Source organism: Anas acuta, chromosome 3 (genome assembly GCF_963932015.1).
Source record: "Anas acuta chromosome 3, bAnaAcu1.1, whole genome shotgun sequence".
In the NCBI taxonomy this organism is placed as follows: Eukaryota; Metazoa; Chordata; class Aves; order Anseriformes; family Anatidae; genus Anas; species Anas acuta.
In genome coordinates, this window is record NC_088981.1 from 34,356,777 (window position 1) to 34,379,956 (window position 23,180).

The 23,180-nt window shown below is 39.4% G+C and overlaps 1 long non-coding RNA gene across 1 annotated transcript in view; it reads right to left on the reverse strand.

Annotated features, from left to right (window-relative positions):
- Positions 1–380: 380 nt before the first annotated feature.
- Positions 381–23,180, reverse strand: part of LOC137852987 (uncharacterized) — a 30,807-nt gene continuing 8,007 nt past the window's right edge. Inside the window, exons 2-3 of the long non-coding RNA XR_011094131.1 lie at positions 6,785–6,988; positions 381–4,053 (exon numbers count right to left, since the gene is read on the reverse strand). This is a non-coding gene — a long non-coding RNA (uncharacterized lncRNA). The remainder of the gene's footprint in view (positions 4,054–6,784; positions 6,989–23,180) is intronic.

A 23,180-nucleotide genomic window follows, 5' to 3' on the forward strand; every position in this document is an offset into this window, starting at 1 on the left:
TGATAGATTTACCTATAAGCAATCCAAATGTGGGTGAGGCTGCACCTGCAACCTTGAGATAGGTATACCAAGCATTAGGGCTTAATGCTGTTTCTTAATTCCCACAAATTATTCAGCACAACACAAGATGAAGGAGGAAGACATCATGGCAATCCTATTCTTCCTTGGCTCTAAATGAAAGAAATTATCTTAAACCAAAGTAGTTGTATGTGTACATCTCACACAACCTACAGGACATAAATCCAAACTATCACATCTGACAAACTATCAGATTGTTGGGAAATACTATCACTTTACTCTTCTTGCCAATTTCTACTTATTGTCAACTCATCTTAGCCCCAACACTTGCACTGGATTTTGGAATATTTACGATGATTACCATCAGAAGTGAAACTCCTCTGTCAGATGACAGCTAGTAGATGACAAAAGGTTAGCGGTAAAGCCTTCCCCATTCTTTTCAAAAATAGGAATAAACTAGCAAATCCACCAAGAGAACAGTATAACCTAAGAAAACACGTTTCCAAGTTGCTATTTAAATGCATGATATATATTTTATTCCAAAATATGCTAGAGAATAGTCTGTTATTTACAGTATTTTTCATATCAGTATTTGTTCTAACAAACAGAATGAAGATTTAGAAGGAGACCTATGTGAGACAAATTGGAAAAAGAAAAGCAAGAACTAAATAAGTCTTAATTCCATGAAAGACAAGGGGAGCCTTTACTAAATGCTGAAAGCTAGTAAAAGGCAATTTTACTTATTGATACAGATTAATAACTGTTTGAATTAAATACATTGCCAACCCTGTATTGAAAAAATAATAATAATCACCATACACACACACAAAAAAAAATTAAAAAAGCCATATTCCAGAATCTAGTGTGTAATCCTGGAGCCTACCTTCAACATCTTCAGAAATGCAAAAATCCTTAGCATGCCACCAGTTACCACTTTCTCTTCCATGCCTTGCGCTGGAAACAATACAGTTGTCCCCAGGACCATAACAAGTACCACATCAAGCAGAGATGCCGTAGAGATTGCCACTGGTTAGTGATCAGGACTCAAAATCTCAGGCATAAAGCCAAGTAAGGTGGACAAGGTAGAAGGGGAAGAACAAGGGAATGTGTATGGGAACTGCAGAGGCAAGAACAGAGACACTCCAGTGGGTCTGAGAGAAATGGAGACACCAAATGAGACCCTCAGATTTCCTGAATTGATGAGGCCCTGTGATATGTAATCCTGACCCCACTGAAGTCAATGGGAACTTTGCCAGGGCTACACTAGGGTTGAGATTAAATCTCCTGACAGACTGAACTCATACCTCACCTTCTGCTTGATGAGACCTGCAGGCATCCCACAAACTTGCTTCACTCTAATTTTATTTCCCTTAAATAAATAGATAAATAGATAGATAAATAAATATAAGACATTAATATTTTTTGTTTGTTTGTTTTAACACGATGGATGCAGCCAATTTACTTACTGTACTATAAGTATTCCCCACAAATCTTGTGCCTTATGCATGCGCGGTTTTAATAAGATAAACGACATGGCAAAGATAATTAACTAAATTAAATTATATTAACTAGACACAAGCAAAATTCTCTACATTTTATTTCTGTAAAATCAAAGTGCCTGTTGCAGAGCCTTCACATTTGTAAATTGTGTTATGGCCTTAAATACATACTAGTGTGTATTTTCATTCTCCATCGGTGGTCTCTAACTCCATTATTCAAGGTGCTTGAGAGTAACTACACAAGGGGTAAGAGATCCATGGACTCGATGATGACACCATAAAACAAAGAAGAAAAATAGCACCCTCTGCTGTCATTTTATGTGATTACTTTGAAGATATCTGTGCTAAGCAGTTTTGTCTTTAGAAAAGCAGACAGAATATTTGGTTCAATATTTTCATTCATGTTAGAAAAACTGTGGCTGCCTTGTGATTTATTTCTCTTTTATTGTTTTGTAAATGTGCAATATTTCACAATCCAGATTAGTCTATCATTTGGGATCTAAATAGAACAGGAATTTTAAATCCATGCCATCTGCTTATGTGAGATAAGATTCACCTTTCAAAATATACCAATTCCTTCAATAAGTATGTTTTTTCTCACATACACACTGAATTTCAACCTGCATTTTTTAAAACCCAACCTCTGATTGACAACCTGAAGAGCTAGACAACTTTAATCTTCACTTCTTTATTTCATATATCTAACATCGGTAAGCTGTAAAATATGAGTTTAGATTACCTCTCTCTTTTCCCTGTTGCAGTCAAATCTAATTCTGAGTCTGATCTTCCAAATACATATTTTTTGGGGGTTGACTATAGAAGCCTGAAGGGATTTAACTCCAGGATTAGGGACTGAAATACAATTTACATTACATGAATACTCGCTGTGTTTGTCTTTCTCATTCTGGTTTCCTTTCTGGGGTTGACAGATACTTGTGGTTCTAGGGTAAATAAATTGAGAATAAAATCACATATATAGAGACTCTTCCTTTATGCCTTTATGGAGATGTACTTTTTTTTTTTTTTTTTTTTTTTTCTGCAGAACTGATCTGATAGATCTCAATTCCTTTAATTCATTCACATGTGTGAACAGAGGGAAATAGGGAAATATATTGGGTTTATGTTACTGAGATCTGCACAAAGCATCTGTGTCTGTAGACCGTGGGATCAAAAGGGAGCTCTGGACCATTACCAAGAAAGTCCTTTTCTTTCGGAACTTTGTGCAGTGCATTGAGCCAAAAACAGATCGAGTCTTCCTGCATATTTAATGTCTCTTTCATTAAATGGATTTCAGAGTTCAATTTCATGTTTTCCAACTATTGCTTTCCCTTTTTAGAGGACATCTGGTATTGACCTCTTTTTTTTTTTTTTTTTTTTTTTTTTTTTATGTTCAGTATCAACATTTAAATTGAACTTCAAGGGGAGATTGTCCTGTCTGCATTAAAACAAACTATCCTACTTGTTTTGGTTTTAAAACACTGGGTATCGGTACTCTGAATCAGTACTCTGAATGAAACCTTCAACAAACGTGGTTTTAAGTACTGATCATATACTTTAAACAGAGTAGTGACATTCTTTATTAGTGGACGTGGCAGTTCTAAATTAAAGGTTGGACTAGATGATTTTAGACACCTCTTCCAGCATAAATGGTTCCATGATTCTAATAGAGCAAACATAATTATCCCAGTGTTGCTTTTACTTTGTGGCGTTGTTGCCCAGATTTGTTAACATGCAACACCAGTGGTTAAAACAGGAAAACCGATGGGAATCAACTGGAGAGAACCAACTAGGTTCTCAGTGGGCATCAGCTGATGCGCAGAAGTCTCTACAGCTGCAGTATCATGGTAGGTTGGCTCCCAGGTGAGGGCATGCCATGGCCGTGCCTTGGCCTCCGTGTGCTGCACTGTGGACCAACAGTAAGAGCAGCAGGATCAGGGCCCGGGAACAACAAAAGGCAAATCCAAGAAATTCTGGGGAAATTTCTGTAGACAGCTCTCCATGTTCTTTGTTGCTAACATCCACCTCTCTACAAGTCTCTGTGCTATCGCTATCACAGCTGTCGATGACCACTAGATGGTAGCAAAAAGGCGCTATTGGGAGAGGAAGGATTTCCCGTGCGCCTCTCTGTAGCCAGGTGAACGCTCCCTGTCCCTTTTCCATCAGCACACCCGGCTATCTGCAAAGCAGACGTGCAGTCAAGCTCCTGCTGCTGGTGGCTAGGAGGGAGGAGCTGCCCCGAGGAACTTCACTTGTGGTCCTGGACTAGGCACTTGCTAAGACTAAATGCCTCTCAAACTTCAGGAAGGCGAGTTTTAGCAAAGGTTTTGCTTTTTCAGAATTACATGACAGGGAAAAGGGCATGCTTGGGGACTTTCTCATTGAAAGCATCACCAGAACTTGCAGAGATATTCTCTGGCGCCGTGTTCCTCCAGCAGTACTGTCCAACACACCAATTGTCAAATGCGTGGAGGTTTCCATGCTCAGCTTGTTTCTCCAGGGTCCTCTACATATGGTAAGGCCATACCTAGGGAAAGCCCTAGAAAAGGCCGAAGAGGAAAGTAAAGTAAAAGCAATTTATGGTGTTCTGATGGCATCATTACTTCATTTTAAAACTGAATAATTAATAAACTAACTGAACTATCTGGTAGGATAAAAGTGCAGGCAAAAGCTTAAAGATCCAAATAATGGCCTCCTTCTGTTCCACATATGTACTACTGCTAGCACTAGAGCTTAGTAAAGAAAAAAAAAATTAAAACTTCTCATTCCATAGCAGTTTTCCATATGGGGATAAACTCAGTATTTTTGAAATGGAAGGTATGTGTTGTGGTGCATGGTGTTCTTGTGAGGGGGAAACAAACAGAGAAAAAGAATTGCCTCAAACTAAGTAAGACATTTGCATGGGAAATAAAATATAGAACATTATAATACAATAAATAAAACAAAACAAAACAAGAAAGGTCTCCCACTCAGATCACAGTCCTACTTGATTCAGGGCAGGTGTTGATTTCAATGGGCAGCTTTACCAGAGACACTGCCGTCTACATCAGTGCTACTGGGTCACATCATGGCACATAAAAAAGCAGTCTCTCTACCCAGAATATGCTTATTTGCAGGTCCCCCTCAGTTTACTGATCTAAATTACCAGGCTACTGGAAACTTCTTCTGTTGAAACATTCTTGCAAGAAATTTGGATTCCAAAAAAGTGTCTTTTATTTGGAAAATTGCTTCAGGAACTCCTGACCATCTCTGTTCAATGGAGCAGGAAGGTCATGATTTCAGAGGAAAAAAGGCAAAGCTCAGCAAACTGCCTGACCTCCTCTTGTGCACGTACAACATCCCAGCTCCTGCTGGAGTCCAGCAGAAAGGGTGGCAGCATGACCGTGCACTCATTTGGTACCAACCAAGAGGCACTGGGAAGGATGCAATTTGCTGTTTTTTTTGTTTGTTTGTTTGTTTTGTTTTGTTTTTTGTTTTCCAGTCCCTCCTTGTTTAATCCTCCCCAGACTGCAACTTAGTTGAGTTCTTATTGTTCCATAACAGAAAAGCAGAGCAAGGAAATAAAAACACACACATACACCCAAAAAAAAAGGAAAAAAAGAAAAAAAAAAAAGACAGTAACTCTTTATTAAAGTGAATTTAAAGTGAATTGTTTCAAAAGCAAAAATTTGGAAAATGTCTTAAGTCAGACAGGACCAACTATATTAGATCTTCATTCTGGCATTACTGCAGATTTGGTTCACAGGCAAGGTACATATTTTTCCTGATGTTAGCAACATCCTAGAGGTAGTACTTTCACAAGGATAAATTGTTCAGCAATTTTTTCAATATATTAATCATAAAAAAAGACTTTCTTCAATGTCAGGCAGTCTTGGACTTCTGCTATTTATCTTTTTATTTTTTATTATTATTTTTTAACAGGCAATAAAAAAAATCCCTGGTTTCTTTGCCCATTACTTAGCTTCATATCCTTTTCATATGACAAGTGTACCTCAGGACCCAATCCCTGTGGCACTTCCATTTCCTCATATAAATTGTTATTTGTCATAGTTCCTGCATTTAAGTTATTGCCCAGACTTGTTCCATTTTTAGATTTCACCATAAAAAACTGCTTTAAATCAAGGTGAATGCATTTCTGTAACTGTAGTGGACTTCACAAAGGCTTTTCCTGGTGTCAGATCTTCCCTAGTCTCTTGACAAATACCATTGCTTTTTGTACATGAAAGTTTTCCCACTAACAGGATATGTAGCCTTTCACCTCTAAGATGCTGTTTTGAATCCTGCCCTTCTCAGTTGCCAAACAAGTGTCAAAGAGCAGCAATTTAGATTACAAGAGCTGAAGGATCTTGATCTATTTTCCAGGGAAAAGATGTTTGCAAAACATAGAAGGAATGAATTTGTCCCCTTTCTTTTGAGACTGATCTTGCTAACCAAAGAGTTAACAGTCAGAAACTAAAAGAAGATACCGGCTCAGTTATGAACTGAAGTGGACATTGTCAGTAGCTCATGCAATGAAGGAGCTTACAGGTGTAGCAGAACCTTTTCTAACTTTTACAACTTGATAGAGAATTAAAATAACATCTATCCTTCCAGGAAAAAAAGCTATGGGATATATGGTCAGGGAGAGGGGCCAGAGTCCAGTGGCCAGAAGCATGCACTGCACCAGCTATGCTAGCAGAAGCTTCAATACCTGCTTTTTCACTCTAGTCAGCAAGAAGGGGCTTGAAACAGTTGGTTCTAACTTCCAAACTGTTCGCTGCCATGCTGGTGACAGTCAGTATTTTCTCCAAATCAGGGTTTGCATACAAGCAGAAGAAAAGGTTCCCTTTCTGCATGCCCTTATCATACCTATTCCATGGCTAGAGATTCCTGTTCTTCATGGATGATGGTCCAGGAGCAGCAGTAGCAATAAACTCTCTTGCTCAGTATAATTGCATTAACCTTGCTCAGTCTACGACTGTGAGTTTGGCAACCCCAGCTGTCCATTTTTTCCCATCGGATGGACAAATTTTTATTCACAAATGTAACATAACCTTGTTCGTTGGATTCCCAGGGCTTTGGGGTGAGCACAAAGTTTAGACAAATAGGCATGATGGTCCTGAGTGTAAAATCCAACATTTTTTGAGCACAGTGTGCTGCCCGAGTAAGAGCAAGCAAACATCCTAAACAGAAGGGAGATAATAACGAAAGGAAGGAGGACTTAATTTAAGTTTAATCCAAAGGTTTTGCACACAGAAAGAATTAAAAACAAAACCAAAACCCATACGCACCATGAATGCAACATGTACTGTGCTGGGGCGATGCAGACACTGCAGCTTGCTCTTGACAGTCCTCCTGTTTCTGCTTGCAATTTCTACCTATTTTGGGGTGTAACAGAGGATGCCAGCTCTCTGGGACCACTCTGCTGAGCCATTATGTTGTTCTGTCAGCTTCAGTAGGCATACTCAGTTTTCAGTCATTTTCCATATTTTGCTCTAAAAAAAAAAAAAAAAAAAAAAAAAAAAAAAAAAAAAAAGTAATTTTGGTTCTGGCAGGTTTCTCCCTTTTCTTCCTGGTGAACAGTGAGGCAAAGAAACTGCTCTGTTTCCCAGAACTGTCTAGCACTGTCATGAACAACTTCCCCTTGGCTTACACAGTCCCTCACAGACCTTTTGTTCCTGACATACTTACAAAAAACCTGCTTTGTCTTCACAGACAGACTTTAACACTTGTTTGTCGCATCTTTGTTGCCTTCCTGATATTTCTGTTTTTTGTGACCTTTTTTCCATCATTTTCCCACTTTTTTTTTTGGCTTTGTGATGTTGCCTTGATCCTGCTGATTTATATTCTTTACTGTATCTTTATCTATCCCTCACCCCAACATTTAGATAACTGACCATTTTTTGCTCGTCAAATACTTCTGACTTGGTAATAAATATCTTGAAGTCCCTATTAGTTATTTAACTTTCCCACTGCTATTCTTTGCTGTGCTAAGTGAAGTGCATAGCCCTCCCTCCAAAGGTCAATCAAAGTCATGTTTGTGCATATCAGGACAGAATTTGGCAAAAAAAACGTCAGTTTTCCCATGTTTTACTTTGCGGAAACTTAAAAATAGAAATATAAAAAGACGTGAAGATTTTGCCCAAGTCACATTCCTAACCATATCAGTGATGTTTATTACTGTATGGATGTGCATATTCTCTTGTATTCACTATCCTGAAAGCTCCAGCTAGGTATTTCTGACAGGAGCAGGATGCATCAAGTCAGTGAGCATTTTCCTGGGCTCTGAGCATTCAGTTATCTGAAAACCTGAGCTTGGTTGCCTTGAAAATAGTTGGAAGCTAAAGGGAACAATATGTGTTTGGGTAGATATTTGCATATAAACATACAGTAATTTTAGTATAGAACAGAGTTGAATTGAGAGCTTTAGTCCCTTGTTCTGTATTCCAGCAACAGCTTACTGTGAGACACTTGAAACACTGGAAATGTAGAAGATTGCTATTCTAACACGAAGGACTGCAAGATCTTGAATTGAAAGATCCTATAAAAAGACAACAGGTGATTAATTAGTACTATGTTATCCTACTGCTTCTGGGTTTAATGCAAGGAATAGATATAGTGCAAGCCAAGGTCTTGAATGTAGCTTTAGACAAGTAAATGTTTGGAGCTGCCATTCAGTCCAAACTTTCCTTCCTCTACTCACAAAAAAATGTGGTATCTACAGTATTCTAAGCCTGCTGGTGTTCTGTTCTAGAAAATTTGCCCATTGAACAAGGTCAGCTACTTCATCTCTTAAAGCAACCTTAGCTGCTGCTGCAAAGGTTAGTCTTTAAATGAGAGAGCTGTTAGCAGCTTTGAGCACATAAAAATAGTAATAAATTCTATTGCCTAGTCATAAACAAAAAAGTACAGGATGAGATGGTTGTTCACCATGCAAACATATATATTGGCATCCTAAACTGTGCCTTAAAAAAAATAGCCTGCTGGATAGAACAAGATGTACACGGGAGACAGAAAGGTATTCACTGAAGAGGGACAAACAGGTCTTGAAATTCATCTTCAGGGGAAATTGTTTGATTTTCTTATTTTTAATTACCACTGCATCAAGTAGATAAGTTTTCCATTTTAAACAACATAACCTTCATTGTTTTGCTTTTTACTCTAATTCAAAACAAAACAAAACAGTAGGCGTCTTCCCTGAATTGCTTAGGAAATTAAATACATCATAGATACAATACCACCTGCAATTTTTTTCAATACTGGATGCCATTTTATTTAACAGAACAGTGGTTAGGGCAAATAATTAAGGCCAAGAGGATATGAGAGCCTTAACAGTCGGTTAAAATGTTGTAAGATCAACAAGATAGACCTCAGGCTGCTGGATTAATTGAGTCCCATTGGAGAGTTTCTTACTCCATATCCAGTAATCACATACCATCTGAAGGCAAACCTTTATTTTTGTGCTCTGGGCCATGGAAAAATGAAAAGTTTGCAATATTTTTTGAATTAGTTTACCTGCAGATGTGCTTTGCTGAGGTCACATACATGAATCTCAGTAATTTTTCATCAACATTCTGCCCAGGAGTCTGTACAGTATCCTTTATACAACACCAACAGCTCCCAAACTGGACAAGGTACATACACAGGCTAACCTTCTCAGATAAAAGATTTCCTGTTTTGTTCACTTTCTTGCTCTACTTTTACAAATGGTCTGTTTTAAATTGCCAGCATTGAAATGCAGAACATAGCTGAAACAGAGATATAAAGAACAGGCTAATGATAAAGAAGGCCTCCTCCTACAGTCACTGCAATGTCTGTAGGTGCAGCCTACGTGGGAACTGCCCAGTGCCCTGACAAGAGAAATACATTGTTTTCGAGAAGAGCTTATCCTTGCTGGAGCGTGCATTACACAGGCATTTCTTCCTATCCAGATTTTAGTAAACGCTTCTAACAAACCACCCTACTGCAAAAGAATACAGATTAATTTTAAACAATGCACAGTATCTTGTTGTATCATGCACATTTAAAAAAAAAAAAAAAAGGAAGTTAAAAAACATATTAATATTTTTTTCAAGGCCATGGTGATACTCTCTCACATGACCTGATAGCAAGTTAGCAGGCCACGTTTTTCCACATTTTTGCAATTATTGCATTTCATACGGAGTTTAGTAACTTCTGCAAAATTCATTTTAAAGACTCACTAAAGCACACTCAGACTTTACTAATAAGAAGTATTTAATCTGTTAGTGAAAGTGTAGTGCTTTTTGCACCTGCAGTAATGACAAACGATATGGGAGTGTACAGAAACCTGGATGAAGTTGTTCTTATCTCCTGCTACCATGGTTTATATTTAGAAACACACATACACACAAATCATTATCAGGGCCATTGTTATAATTCTGAACTGTGCTCTGCATGTTTGAACACGTGTTCAAAGCCCAAGTTTACCTAAAAGAAGCAGTCAACCAAAGATCAAACATTCCCTTATAGGGAACGGGAAGCACTGAGAACTTTGGACTCGGTGAGTTTGAGTTTCTGCTGTGTTGCTTGGTGTGCCACCTCCACAGCATGAGCGAAGCAGAGGATGGTGAGAGGGTTTTTCAGGTGACTCCTGATGGTCTGAGGAAGTGGAAGGGGGCAGAGATGAGATGCAAAGATGTGGGTTTACATGTCTCTTGTCCCTGGGTCATTCCTGAGTTCTGCTTGTGCCTAAGTGCGAAGAGTGGATGAGGAGGGACAAGAATTGCCCATTGGTAATCACAGTCTGTCCTAAGCCAAAGGTCCCCATTAAATCCTTCTGTTTCAAATTCTTAGCCGTGACCTCAAAACCCACCCTAGAACCTTTTACCACCATCTTCGTGCTCTCCCCCACAAACTTCAGAGTCCTCTGTCCTGCTCCCAGATTCTCTTCCAGATAACCCCACCCCATACACACATTTGCCCTTATCTGCAATTCCTCTTCCACTTATGGCCCTGCCTCTCACAACATAAAACCCACTGCAGCTTTTTCATTCTTCCTGCTCAGCTTTGGTGATATCCCCATCTCTGCCATGCTCTTCCCCAGTAGCTGGGTGGTCAGCAAAAGCCTCTCCCTTTCTTGGCTGACCTTGCAGGAGAAAAGGAAGGGATCAGATCTCCTCCTTTAGCCATGATTTCAGAATCTCAGCCTGCACTTATCAGACATCAATGAAAACAAAACAGTATTCAGAAGAAAACACTAGGGTGAGGAAGAGGATGTAGGGGTGGTCATATTGATCAAGAAATGTATTTTCAGCACAGGTCTCTGCCCTAATTCGTTATGGGACTGGAGGGTGGATAAGGGAATTCACCTAGAGGAAGAAGAAGGGCAGAAATCTTCAGAGGTCAGAGGTCTCATAAGGCAGTCCCTGGAACAACTGAAGGGCACCAGAGCAGAATTTACCTTTCTCCTCAGATCTGCATTACACCTGTGGTCTCCTTCACATCCGGAGAAGCACAGCCCAAGCTGTCCCACAAGTGGCACATTTGAGCTCCATCTCCAAATAGAAAGAAATGGGGCCCTAGACCCCCAAGTTCTTGGGAACAGAATGAAGCAAGCCATCAGAGACCTAACTGAACCAACAGGGAAAAATTCCTGGTTTGGATTTTGAGAAGATTGCAAAACAGGCAATAAAATTTTCCCCAGAGCTATGTATGAACAACTGTACTGCAGCAGCACTGTGTTATTTGCAGGACATTAGGATATTATGATAGATAGTAACAGGAAAATTCTTTCACATATATTGTTGCAAAATGGCACTGAGCACGAATATATCCTTGAACATTTTTCCATCGCTGACAGTGACTAATCCTGCGCAGTTTTAGCCAGACTTTGTCAGAATACCAAGCAGTGCAGAAGAGCAAAGCAGAGGGACCACTGCATGAATTACTGGGTGGCTGTTACCAAGGACAGTTGGCATGAGAGTCTAAAACCCAGTCTCTTTGCTGCTTGAACAGAATTTCTTGACAATGTAAAATTCTTCCCTTAGAGAATACAGAAGCTATTCAGGATGGCTGAAGAAGTGTTGGTTTTGCTGACAACAGCCATCCAAATTGTGGAGGAAGAACAAAACAACTCCCTTATCAAAATATTGTAAAGAGCACTACTTTAACACATACGTCTACTTAGATGCTGCAGACATTGCTTACTTGGGCACTGGAGCGCTGCTGAATTTTTTTATTTATTTATTTATTTTGTGTAAACTGATCATTTTTCTCCATTATTGCTGAATACCTGAATCTTCCTCCTGGTTCCTTGCTTCCCTGTTCTGCTGAAGAAAGCAAACACAGGATGCAAAGCAAAATGTCAATATCTGAATATAGTAGCCCTCTGGAAAATTTCAAGTCCCTACTCAAATCCAGGGATTGCTAACCTGTCTCATAAAGCTCTATCTATCAGAGTTTGCAATGAAAACAGCAGCAATAAAGATAACCATTATCAGCACTGTAATTCATCTTTCTTAAACATACTGTTTGCAGTGCACATAATGTGTGCATACAAACTACTGTGTATGTAACGTGTACATACCATTGTCCAAAATACTACCATTTTGGAAGGTATCAGGGAGTTGGGACCGGCAGGTTGGTGCAGTCACATAGCTCCTTCAGACAGAGAAAAAGCAAAATGTTCAACAGGGCCTTTTGTAAGCACAACATTTCTTAAGTAGAAACAATCTCACATAATGTACGCGTTTCTTGGGTTGCAAACCTGCTACACACCATGCCCAAATGGAACTGTGAACTGTGTAGAGTTACTGTGAGCAAAAGTATCAGAAATCAAAATCTCTTAAAAACTTACGTATTTACAGTATTCACAGCTAGGACATGCTCAGTCACTTCAGATTCTTTCTCATACATGTCACACGCGCAGACACTACTCTCATTATTACACATGTGATTTACAAATTCCTCTGCTGGTATTACTGAAATATCAGTTTTAAAACAACAACAAAAAAATTCTTTTCCATGCCAAAGGAAACAGGAATTTTAACATCTTAAGCCTTCCCTAGAGATGGCAGGATTCCCTTAGTTTATGTGTCACTCCAGAGTGCATGTTGTGCCCGTGTGAGGGAGGGACGAGTACTCTGGTTTTTTCCACTATTTCCCAGACAGGAGCTATTTGTCCACAGGCTCCAATGATCTCCTTGTTTCCCAGCTGTGCTCACCATTCACTTTCAAATCTGCTAGGTGGGGTGGTGTTGTACAGAAACCTAAGTAATTTCTTCTGCACGGAGTCTTGTGGCAAACAACAGCCTTGAAAGGAGGAGGCATGATGGGGGCGGCTACTTGGTCTCCCACAGTTTTTATTCTCCTTTAAGAATCCTTCTTTCTTCCTTTGAGGCAAATGTTCCTCCTCATCTGCTCACCTATCCATGTAGTCTCTGGTTTCCTTCTGTCACTGAAATCTGTGTGTGGGCTGCTTCTCATGAAGGCCTGAGTCTGACTCAGAAAATGCTGGGGGGCCCTTCTACCCTTGGCACTTGGCTCCTCTTGCCCCAGGTTTGTCTCCCATCACACGATGCCATGCTCGGCTGCCAAGTATTCCACTTAGGTAACACTTGGCATTTCCAGCCCCAGGGCCTCAGCACTGATGCAATTTCCAAAATTATTTTTGAAAAAGCCACAAATATTTTGAATTCCTAGCAACTGAGAAACCCCCAAAGCAACATTCTTCTGCCAGGAAGCAAAGAGGAAAGGCTACAATGGGGAGAAGAACGATAGATTGAGAACTCTCCTTCTGCTCTTTCCTTCTCTTTAAACTGGCTGCTCATGTAAGGCCAGGGGAGAGGGGAGAAGGAGAAGGATGAAAAACTTAGGTAGGAGGAAATCTATTCTGGACTCATCTGTGCAGGACTAGAGATGGAAAAGATCACAGAAAGCAATGGCTGTGTCTTTCCCTCCTCTAGCTTCCCATCTCCATAAAACCCATATATCAATACAGGTGAGAAACAGATGTTATCTATTTCTCCTTTTCTTCTTTCATTAAAAATAAACAAGCATTGTCATAGTTAATGATAAGTGCTGCTAAGTTCATGGAGCAAACAGTTTTCTTTTCCTATCTTGCCCATAGCTTAATTATGAACTTAAGCTGCCTTCAGGCTACAAAGGGCAGGAAAGCTGGGAATACATACAGCCAGAAATTCAGTCAGTGTTTGATGTCCCTGAGCTAAAAATAAAAATTTAAAAATAAAGAGAAATGGATAATAAAAGCAATATGCAAACCACAGAGCTTGGATTTAAGAGGAGGACAGGGGAGGGAAGCAAAAAACAGGTCTGAAGACAGGTGAGAAACATGCAACACAGAGGACTTTCATATTCAGCAGTCATACTAGAAAGTTGTTGCTGTGAAGGCTGTTGGTGAATAACCTTCAAAGTAGTCACAGATGGGGGAAAAAAAAAAAAAAGATAAAAAAAAGAATGAGCTGTGGTTACTATTCTAGCTATGCCAGCGCTGAGCAAGCAAGGCAGGAGGACAAAAATCAAGTCCCCCAAGGAAAGAAAAAGGAGGATGACAGAGAAACCAGAAACCCATGGAACTTTTCTGTTCTGGAAGCACAGAAGATCCGGGTGAAGTGTTGTATCCCTGCTGTCCTCCAAAACACAAGGGTAGCCACGGAGCATGTGTAGCCTCAGAGCATGTGGGTACTCTGAAAGCCAAAGCTGAGTATTTATCTGTCAGGGAGGTGAAAGCAGGCTGGATAACGATGCTAGCAAAAAGCCAACGTGTGGCAGTGCCATAAGTAGTCACCGTACAGCTCCATAGCCACAGAGACCAGGCTCCAATTCATGATGCTGAAGGAAGGAGATGACAGCTTTCTGTCTGGGCTAATTCATGGTAGAAGAGGACAGAGTTTGCAGATTTGAAGCTTTACTGCAAATCAAAACTAGGCCCCCGAATATTTCCCTTAAGCTCGATCCACATTTTTCTATGGCCCAAAGTGAATTAGACGTCTTGATCTTCGTATCACAGCTAAACACTGGAGATCAAGGAGCTGATCAAAGTTCAGTAAGCATCAGGGAAGTGAAATGGCCTGGTCTTTGGATACTATAAAAAACAGGTGACTGTACTGTATTTATAAGGAATAAGAGGCATACGCAAACAAACTGACTTTGTGGATCATATAAGGTCACTATTATTTACAGAAGTCATAAAACATAGTCAATAATATAGATATGCTAAAATGCTTAGGAATGCAAAATTAATAATTATAAACACTGATAACACATGGAGAGCTCACTTTTCAAAAGTTAGGCAGGCAGGTAGTCAGGCCAGTCCCTAGGAAAACTCCAGGGAATATCTCCCATAGTTTATCACTAAAAGAATAAGATACCCCGACATCAGACTGCTGCTAGAAATACATTGCTTCAGCCTACAGACTGCAGGCTCTGAAAATGTCCAGGTGACACAGAGTTAAAAAAAAGATACTCTAATTTTAACCAGCTTGTAGAACTGAGAGAGCTGTCTTCCTGGTCTACGTTTTTTTCTTATATCACCTAGTGAAATCCCCTTGTTAATCACCACATGACATTTATGAAATAACTATTTGATGAACACTCTCTATAGGAAGGATACTATTTTGACAGAAATAATAATTTAAAAAAGACACAAACAACAACATAAAATAATATTTAAGTTTAGGTTCTGGTATTCGGATTACAGGCACTAATATTTGCCTATGCATCCCAAAACCTAAGTTGTATACAGGAAGGGTAAGGAAGGGTTGTTAGGCAACACCAGGAAAAAAAGAAAAAAAAAAGGAAACTCATGGCTCAGCACCTCATCAACTCTGATAGGTGACATACATTTAAAACTAAGACTGAGCAATAAGGAAAAAAAAAAAAAAGCTTTCAGTGCTGTTAGAAGAATATACCTTGTTGGTATAGAATAACTCTCCATTTTTAAACAGGAGCCAAAGCAGACTGTTCAAGCCCCACTGCACATTGATGGTTTAGGAAATAAAACCAAGAACACTACTGTGAAACAAGATGGAGATAATATGTACTCCTTTCTTTGATTTTGAAACTATAAGTACAGATGATCAGATTATGAGTAGGATGAATTAGCTGGGAAAAAAGGAAAACCATAATGTAAAAAGTGCATAAAGTAAAGCATACTAATGCATGGTCAAACCACAACATGTCATTAATCTAATGATATCCTTATCATACCACTAATTGAAATACCTTATTTCATTCAATCAAAATATAATATTTTTCCTGTATGAAAGCTGACTATTGAGATTGTTGTAATAGCTGCTGTGATTTACATGTATTTTTATTAAAATGATTTTCTTTTTTTTTGGTCAGAATACCAAATCTCATCTCTATGAAGAATTTGACCACTAGTTGGCAGTGTTACTTCACTCAAATAAATAGCTTTTGAACACGTTCAGCTTCAAAAATAGAGCTCTGTTTTCTTGAGCTGTAGGTTTCATTCAGTAACATCTGGGAAAGCTGGTGAGGGATACATTGAGAAAAAAGTAATAAATGATCAGAAAATTATTTCCCTCTCTCCATCCCATAGTTCTCCATCAATTTTTTAGTTCTGCCTAGAATTCTGAAAATAATAATAATAATAAAATAAACAACAACAACAAAAACCATAGCCATAGCCACATGCACTTAAGCATATATCCATGCAGTGAATGCTGAGCCAGTGGTATTCTCAGGATGTCAGGCTTAAATAACAGAAACAACTGTTAACTGCAAATATGAAATAAAAGTACCTTATATCACAGTGAGCTGCTACTTCTAACACAAACTTTAAGGCAATGCTTTATACTCTGACTACCAGCTATGAACTGCTGATGATACAGCAAGTGACACTTTTGGGGGATGGGGTGGTTTGTCTGTCATTTTTAGAATTAAAGGAGAGACTTTTTCCTCATCTTCCCGGAAAGAATGGGGTGCTACCTTTGGGGGTTGGAGTGCCAGCAGGCCCTTTGGGCAGTGTCTGCCTGTTGGAGCAACTCCAAGAGGCTGCTCAGCCCCAACTGCTCACACGAGAGCTCATTAAAATAACAATTCCAAGACTCTGAGGCTGCATTAACACACACCGAACACGATGTCAGATGCGTCCTAGCTGTGCTGCCCTTAGCCCTGCCTTGCAGAGCTGGTGAGCATCCCTGGGATTCAGCAGCACAAGTTGCTTCAGTTATTCCCTGCAGACAGGGAAGTGGAAATGAGAACAGGTTGTCTCTCTGCTCTGAGTGGGAGATGGAGAGGGGATTTTCACCTTATGGAATCTAACTTCTAGTGCTGACACTGAAATAGTTAATATTTTGCTTTACCTGTAAATCAGGTTTCCTTTCAAGCAAAGTTACCATTTCAGTGATCTAGAAGCAACCTTTTAAAAATATCCAATTCTCAAAGGAAAAATGAACACAACCTGAAAGAGCTGTTTTAGAACAATAAGAAAGATGTAATCTCTATAATATTGCAAATCCTGGCTCATACACAAAGCCCACAGACTGACACTAGCACATTAACTACAGTGACTCATAGAAGATTCTCAAATTAAATCCTCATCTACACTACTGACACACTTCATGGCCTTAGGTATGTCTCATCAACACTCCTGAGCTCTAAAATACACATAACACTCCCTGAGCATTAGGGAGATTAATTCATTAGTAACTGCAAAGTGCTAAGTAAATGTTTACAACAATTAAGAACCAAGTAGGATGTTTTCATCAACAAAACAAAAGGAAATTTAAAATGCTAGCAACACCAATGTGAATGGTGGAAAATAAAATTAAAGCAAAACTCCCTTTCCTTCTAATGATCCCTAAAGACTTATTTGAAAGCCAGAACAACAAAAAACAGTCAACCAAACAGACTGTGGTTTTGAGTAACTTGACATCATCTCTTGAAGTAAACGCTGTAGGCTGATACACAAGAAAATTAAAATAGTTAAAATTAAAATTAAACCACTCACTAGGTTATGCTGTGCCACAAGGCAATGCACAGATGATCACAGAAATAGTATTAAACAATCGCCGAGTTTCTCACTATCAAATATCTTAGCAATTGTTTTCTTTTGAAAATGCTGTACATTAGAAACACTCAGTGGGTTGGAGTTAGCAGATGTGATGCTGCTTAAAACACCCATGTATATGCATGTAATCTCACTCATCTCAGTGAGAAGCAACTGAACTATGCATGGTGTCTCCCAGTTTACAACACAGCCTGGAGACTGATATCCAATTGTACTCATTATCAAAATCTATATAAATTCTGTCCAAAGTATTTAGTGTTAAAAGCTTCCATCCTTTGAAGATAAACAGGTTAACAAGCTTTAAAATCATTAATGAAGTAAGGCTTGAAGAATATCCTTCTGTGCAGCATAAACATTGGCTCAGCTAATATCTCATGCCATCAACAAGGAAAGATCACTAGCAGACCCAGGCCAAGATGCTGTGGGAAATAAGTGGAAGGCAACAACAGCTGGAAATATTTGGCTCATACAATAACGTTTTGAAACCCTTTGGATACTAGGTTTCCAAGCTTCTTAAAAAAAAAAAAAAAAAAAAAAAGTATATATATTATATATATATATATATATATATATCATTAACATTTGCATGCGAAACAAGGTCAACAGCACCCAGACATGCTAGGACATTATTATCTGCCATGAGATGGCAGGCACGAACATCCCTCTCCTTCCTCCTTGTCCCCCTCCAGCTATCTATTTGTAGAATGCATGAAGCAGCACATCTTCAAAGTTAAGGTTATATATCTGGCTAGGAATAGATATATTACTCTGTATTACACTTGGTGAAAGTGAAAAAAGTGAAATGGCAAACAGTTGTGTATTGCAATACAGGAGCCCCAGGCACTGCAAGGACCTGGCTGTGTTCTCTCCACGAATGTAAACAGAAAAGATGATTCGTGTCCTAAAAAAATTGACATAAATATTTTCCTGTCTGCCCTAAAATAGTTAAACCCAAACTAAACATAGACAAACCACCCTCTCTAATGGTGATTATAGCCTTGCTGGGTTCTCTGCACAATAACAACAGTTTGATTGTATGAAACATTGCAAGGAAAAGTACAGCAGCAAGACCTCGTAGTTGGCAGTGGGTTTTTGTTCCTCAGCTTAAAGCATGCACAGCAGCTGGCTGCGTAACAAATGATTTTAAACAACAATCTCTACAGAAAAAAAAAAAAAAAGAATTAACTATGCATTATTGAGCAATGTAAACTGGTAGATAAAGGTATGACAGATACTCTTTGAAGTTTCGTAGCTATTTCACCTGGGCAAAAGTCTAAGTACAAAAGCTACAAGAGAAGAAAAGTAATCAGCTTTGTTCCTTGCATATCCTGAGGAAGGGGGTTCCTCCTGCTGTCCTCAGGCAGCTCTGCCAGAACTGGGACACAATGAGCATGTAAGGAATCCAGAGAGTGCTCCTCTCCCATGATACAATTTATTTTTTATTTTTTCCACCGGAAAGGAGGAATAACTGAGGCAAAATAAATTTGGATTCAATCAGTACAGCACGACAAGGACTAAGTTGTACCCCAGGCCTTTGCTTGAGTAAACAGTGATGTGTCTTGTGAAATGTTCAAAACAACAAAATAAATAGCCTTTAAAGACACAAGCTGTCTGTATAAACACAGGGTGGGGGAGCACTACTGGGTGACTAGCACCTTTTGAGGGAAAAAGAAACCAGCATTTCTCCCTCTTAGCAGGAGTGGAGAACTGGGCCACATGTACTGTAGTGAGACTTCCTGCAATCCCAGGACAGCACTCAACAGACATCCAGTTACTGACTTCCACACACTACCTGCCTGATATTTGTAACCAAAGCCTCGAACACCAGCTCAGCTGTAGACCAGAGACAGACAAAGAAAGACTGAAGGCACTACTGATGTGCTAGATCCCTGCAATATGCAAGAAATCCCTTAAACAGAGTTTAAGAAACCGTTTGAGGGGAACAAATCTCTGCTGATCCCTACAAGAAAGGGGCAGCAGTCCTAGCATGGGATTACCAAAAATAAATACAGTGCAAGCAGTGATCTGGTTTCCTTTTGAACCTAGCAGAGACACATGGATTCTTATCTCTAGGAATTCTCAAAATCAGTTACACAATCCCTTCCATAGGCATATCATGCTCGATCTTCCAGAAATTTGAGCTCCTTCTTCCTCTGGTCCTGCTTGGAACACCTCTCTGGAAGTCTTTAGGAACCTTCCAGTTTCTAGCCTAAATGTATTCATGACCAGATAATGAACACTTGATCTAGGGCTCATATTATCCTCTTATACAGGACTTTTCCCTCCAATCCATTTACAAATACTTGCCTTATCCTCTTTTAAGTTTCTGCCTGCTAGGCTAAGCACATCAAGGCCTTTTTATCTCCTTGTAAGGAGTAACAGGAAAATGCTTAGTCTACTCCTTTCTTCTAAGTAGCCTGCTAATCCTCATCTACACCTGTCTGAATTCACATTAAGCTTTTGTCAAGCTAGGTGATCTCAACTGTATATTTGAAACTTTAGTGTTGTCACAAACAATGGCTTGGATATGTCCCTATCTCGACTACAAATACCCTGCTTAGTGTGTTGTATAAGCACATTAGGCCTCTCACTGCTACTTCAATTGGCAGTTTTGGGCAGAATTGGCAGAATTACTCAAAGGCATCTAAAATTTTTATTAAGCATTGTGTTCTCTCTCTTTTCTCCTACATTCTTGTTTGTTTCAAAGACCCAGCAGCAAGAATAAGCAAGGCAGTTCAATGCAGAAAATGGTGGCTATGCTGCGCCTGTAAGGCCACAGGGCCTGAGGTACATCTTTTATTCTGCGCCACTTTCCTAAATCAAGTGATGAGGTTAGCATGCTTGGTGAATAGCTTATTTCACAAGATTTAGGTATTGCAGAAGCACAATACTGCCCTGCAGTAAGAGATTTAAATTTCTCAATGTTTCTCCAACAGCAGAAACTTGTGGTTGTGTGTAAATTGAGAGGGAAAGCAGCGAAGAACCGCCAAAAAGAACTTTTGCTTCCACGTAAGAAATTTATTGAATTACACGAGAAAGTGTACACTTGCTTATAGATTTAACTAGGTAAACAAATAAATAAATAATATAAATAGTTAAAAAAAAAAAAAAACAAAAAAAAAAACAAGCAAACAAACAGAACACTATCAAGATACTGCTGAATGCTTTGACAGTCAGCAGCCTTGAAATCATGGCACAGGTAGAAAGTTCATCCAAAGCTCTACCTCAGGTAGCAGAAGAAAGCCAAAGAAACAGAGCAATGCCTCTTTTAGGCCAGCCTCAAGAATGGTCACTGTATTTATTACAAAGTGTTCGAAAGGTGACAGGCCTCAAGAACAAGGGCATGTTTTTACTGCTATTGAGGGAACATATTTGCTCCATCCCAAAAAAGACCCCCCTCCCCCCCCAGAAACAATATAAAATAAAACAACAGAAAAAAACAGCTTTGTGCAGTGGTATTTGGCATTGGCTATCTCCACCTGAGGTTTGGCAGGCCGGTGGTGTGATCAGGGCTGGAGGTAATAGCGTCACTGGAACTGTGCAACTGGAAAAAAAAACAACAAACAGCAAAAACCAACAGCCCCCTCCGAGAAGCCTAAGATCCCTAAGAGGAATTCTGCAAGACGATTTCAGGAATGGGTGAAATTAGATTAGCACCACTTCACGTCAGATGAAGCATTTATTTTGGTAAAGTTGTATCAGTTCCTTCTAATACAGGATTATGGTTCATGGCTTGAAAGGCTCAAGGAGAAAGCTCAAGCCCATTACCAACAGTGGTGAGGGAGGTAAAATGCAAAGCGTCTGATCCCAGAGATCTTATAATCTTTAATGAGACCCACAGGGATGTGAAGCAACAGATGGAACAAGTGCCTGATAACAGAGAAGACACGAAGAGCAGGAGAAGCAGAAAAATTGAAAGTCATAGTAATCTACAGGAATGTGAAGGTCAATGTCTAATGACATCTTTCGAAAAGACATTTAAAACTGCCAAATACAAAATGAGTGAAAGTTAAAAAAAAAAAAAAAAGGGCAGAAAAACACTCACTGTATTGAAAATCGGCCTGCCAGCTGCACTGCCCACATATTTCATGGCTGCTGAATGCCACCAGAAAGCTCTCAGCCATGACTAACAGTGCAGTAGTAAGAACAAGATTAATTGCACAATTTATTTTTAGATTTCTTTCTTTTTTTTTTTTTTTTTTATTTTTTTATTTGCTAAGTATTCAAATATGTAAAGTTGAAGTGACACATTTCCTGCAAAACTGTTTCATTTACTTTCAATTCACATGCTCAGAATGGTCTCAGGGAAAAGTACAACTTTTTACCCTTCAGGGAGGTCAAGAACATACCAAAAAAATTATTAAAGAAAATGAAGTAAATGTTGAGAAGAGACAGAGGTAAGGTTTTAGGTTCTTCTTAAATCTGAAATACTTTCTGCTTCTAGATTGTGTGGAATCACAGGGGAAAAACGATAGATAAAACCATTGCTTTCAAATGGGTTTAGACACCTAGCTCTTGATGACCTGCAGACAATTGGCTATGAGAAGTGATTTGCTGTAACTTTTGCCAGAAATTGGTTTGCTCACAATACAGGCTGTAGCACTAAGCATCTAGGAGCCTAGGAAAGCAGAATGCCTTCCTGGACACCTTGCTCATTGGAGGAATGCACTAAAAATGCACCCTACTACTTCCCTGTCAATTAGCTAGAAAAAAGGGGTTTATTTTACCATTTGTTTGTGCAGACCTTATACTACTACTAGCTTCCCATCTTTCTGCCTTTGCATTTATTGACAGAATACTTAGGCGGAGCGTTACTGAGCACTAGAGGAAGCACTTTGCTCTTAATGACAAGCTTTCTTCCAGCTTGCAGCTGAATCCTGAGAACTCTTTCTCCTCCTGTCTTCATGCTTCAAATAAGTCTGTGTGATGCTTCTGCAGGCTTGCCTTGGCTGCTGCTCGCCCAGACCTCTTCTTTTCTAGGAAGGCCAGCATTGGCTTTGGTTTTATTCAGCTTCTCATAAGCTGTCCACGCAACTCACATCATCACTGAGCTGTCTGAGACCTACACTTTGGACAGTGATGCTCATCATTTAAATCTCTCACCACTGATATTTCCACTGACTTTATTTATACCTTTCCCCAAGTTACAGACCATTTCTGATGGCCAATTAAAAGACAAGGCTAGGAAGGACTACCCGTTTTTCACCTTTGCTTGCTACTGTGATTATTTTCTGCAAAGGAATCAAAAGTGACAAACCCAAACTTGGGTTTGAATTTAGAGCCAAGGCAAGCTCTGTGTTCCTTTTCTTTGAAAAAGGATGATCTGCACGGAGACCAGATGCCAGAACTACTAAGAGCAATGGAGTTAGGCAGGTCTGAATTAATTCCCCTTCCAGGCCCTCCACCCCGTCAATAAAAACCTTGGGAAACCTCAAATCCAGGCTTGATCTTTAGGTACAATATGTTTCAAGGCCACAGTGTGAAAGGTTGCAACTTAAGGTGCTTTGAATACACAACAGATTTACCACATGGGAATTTCCTACATTATTATTTTTAATTTTCCATTTCCTAACATTCAAATACCAAAGAATACATCCAAACGTATTCAGCTTTGAAGAAAGCAGTTAAGCAAGGACTAAACTAGGAAAGAACACTTGGCTGTCTGCAGCATG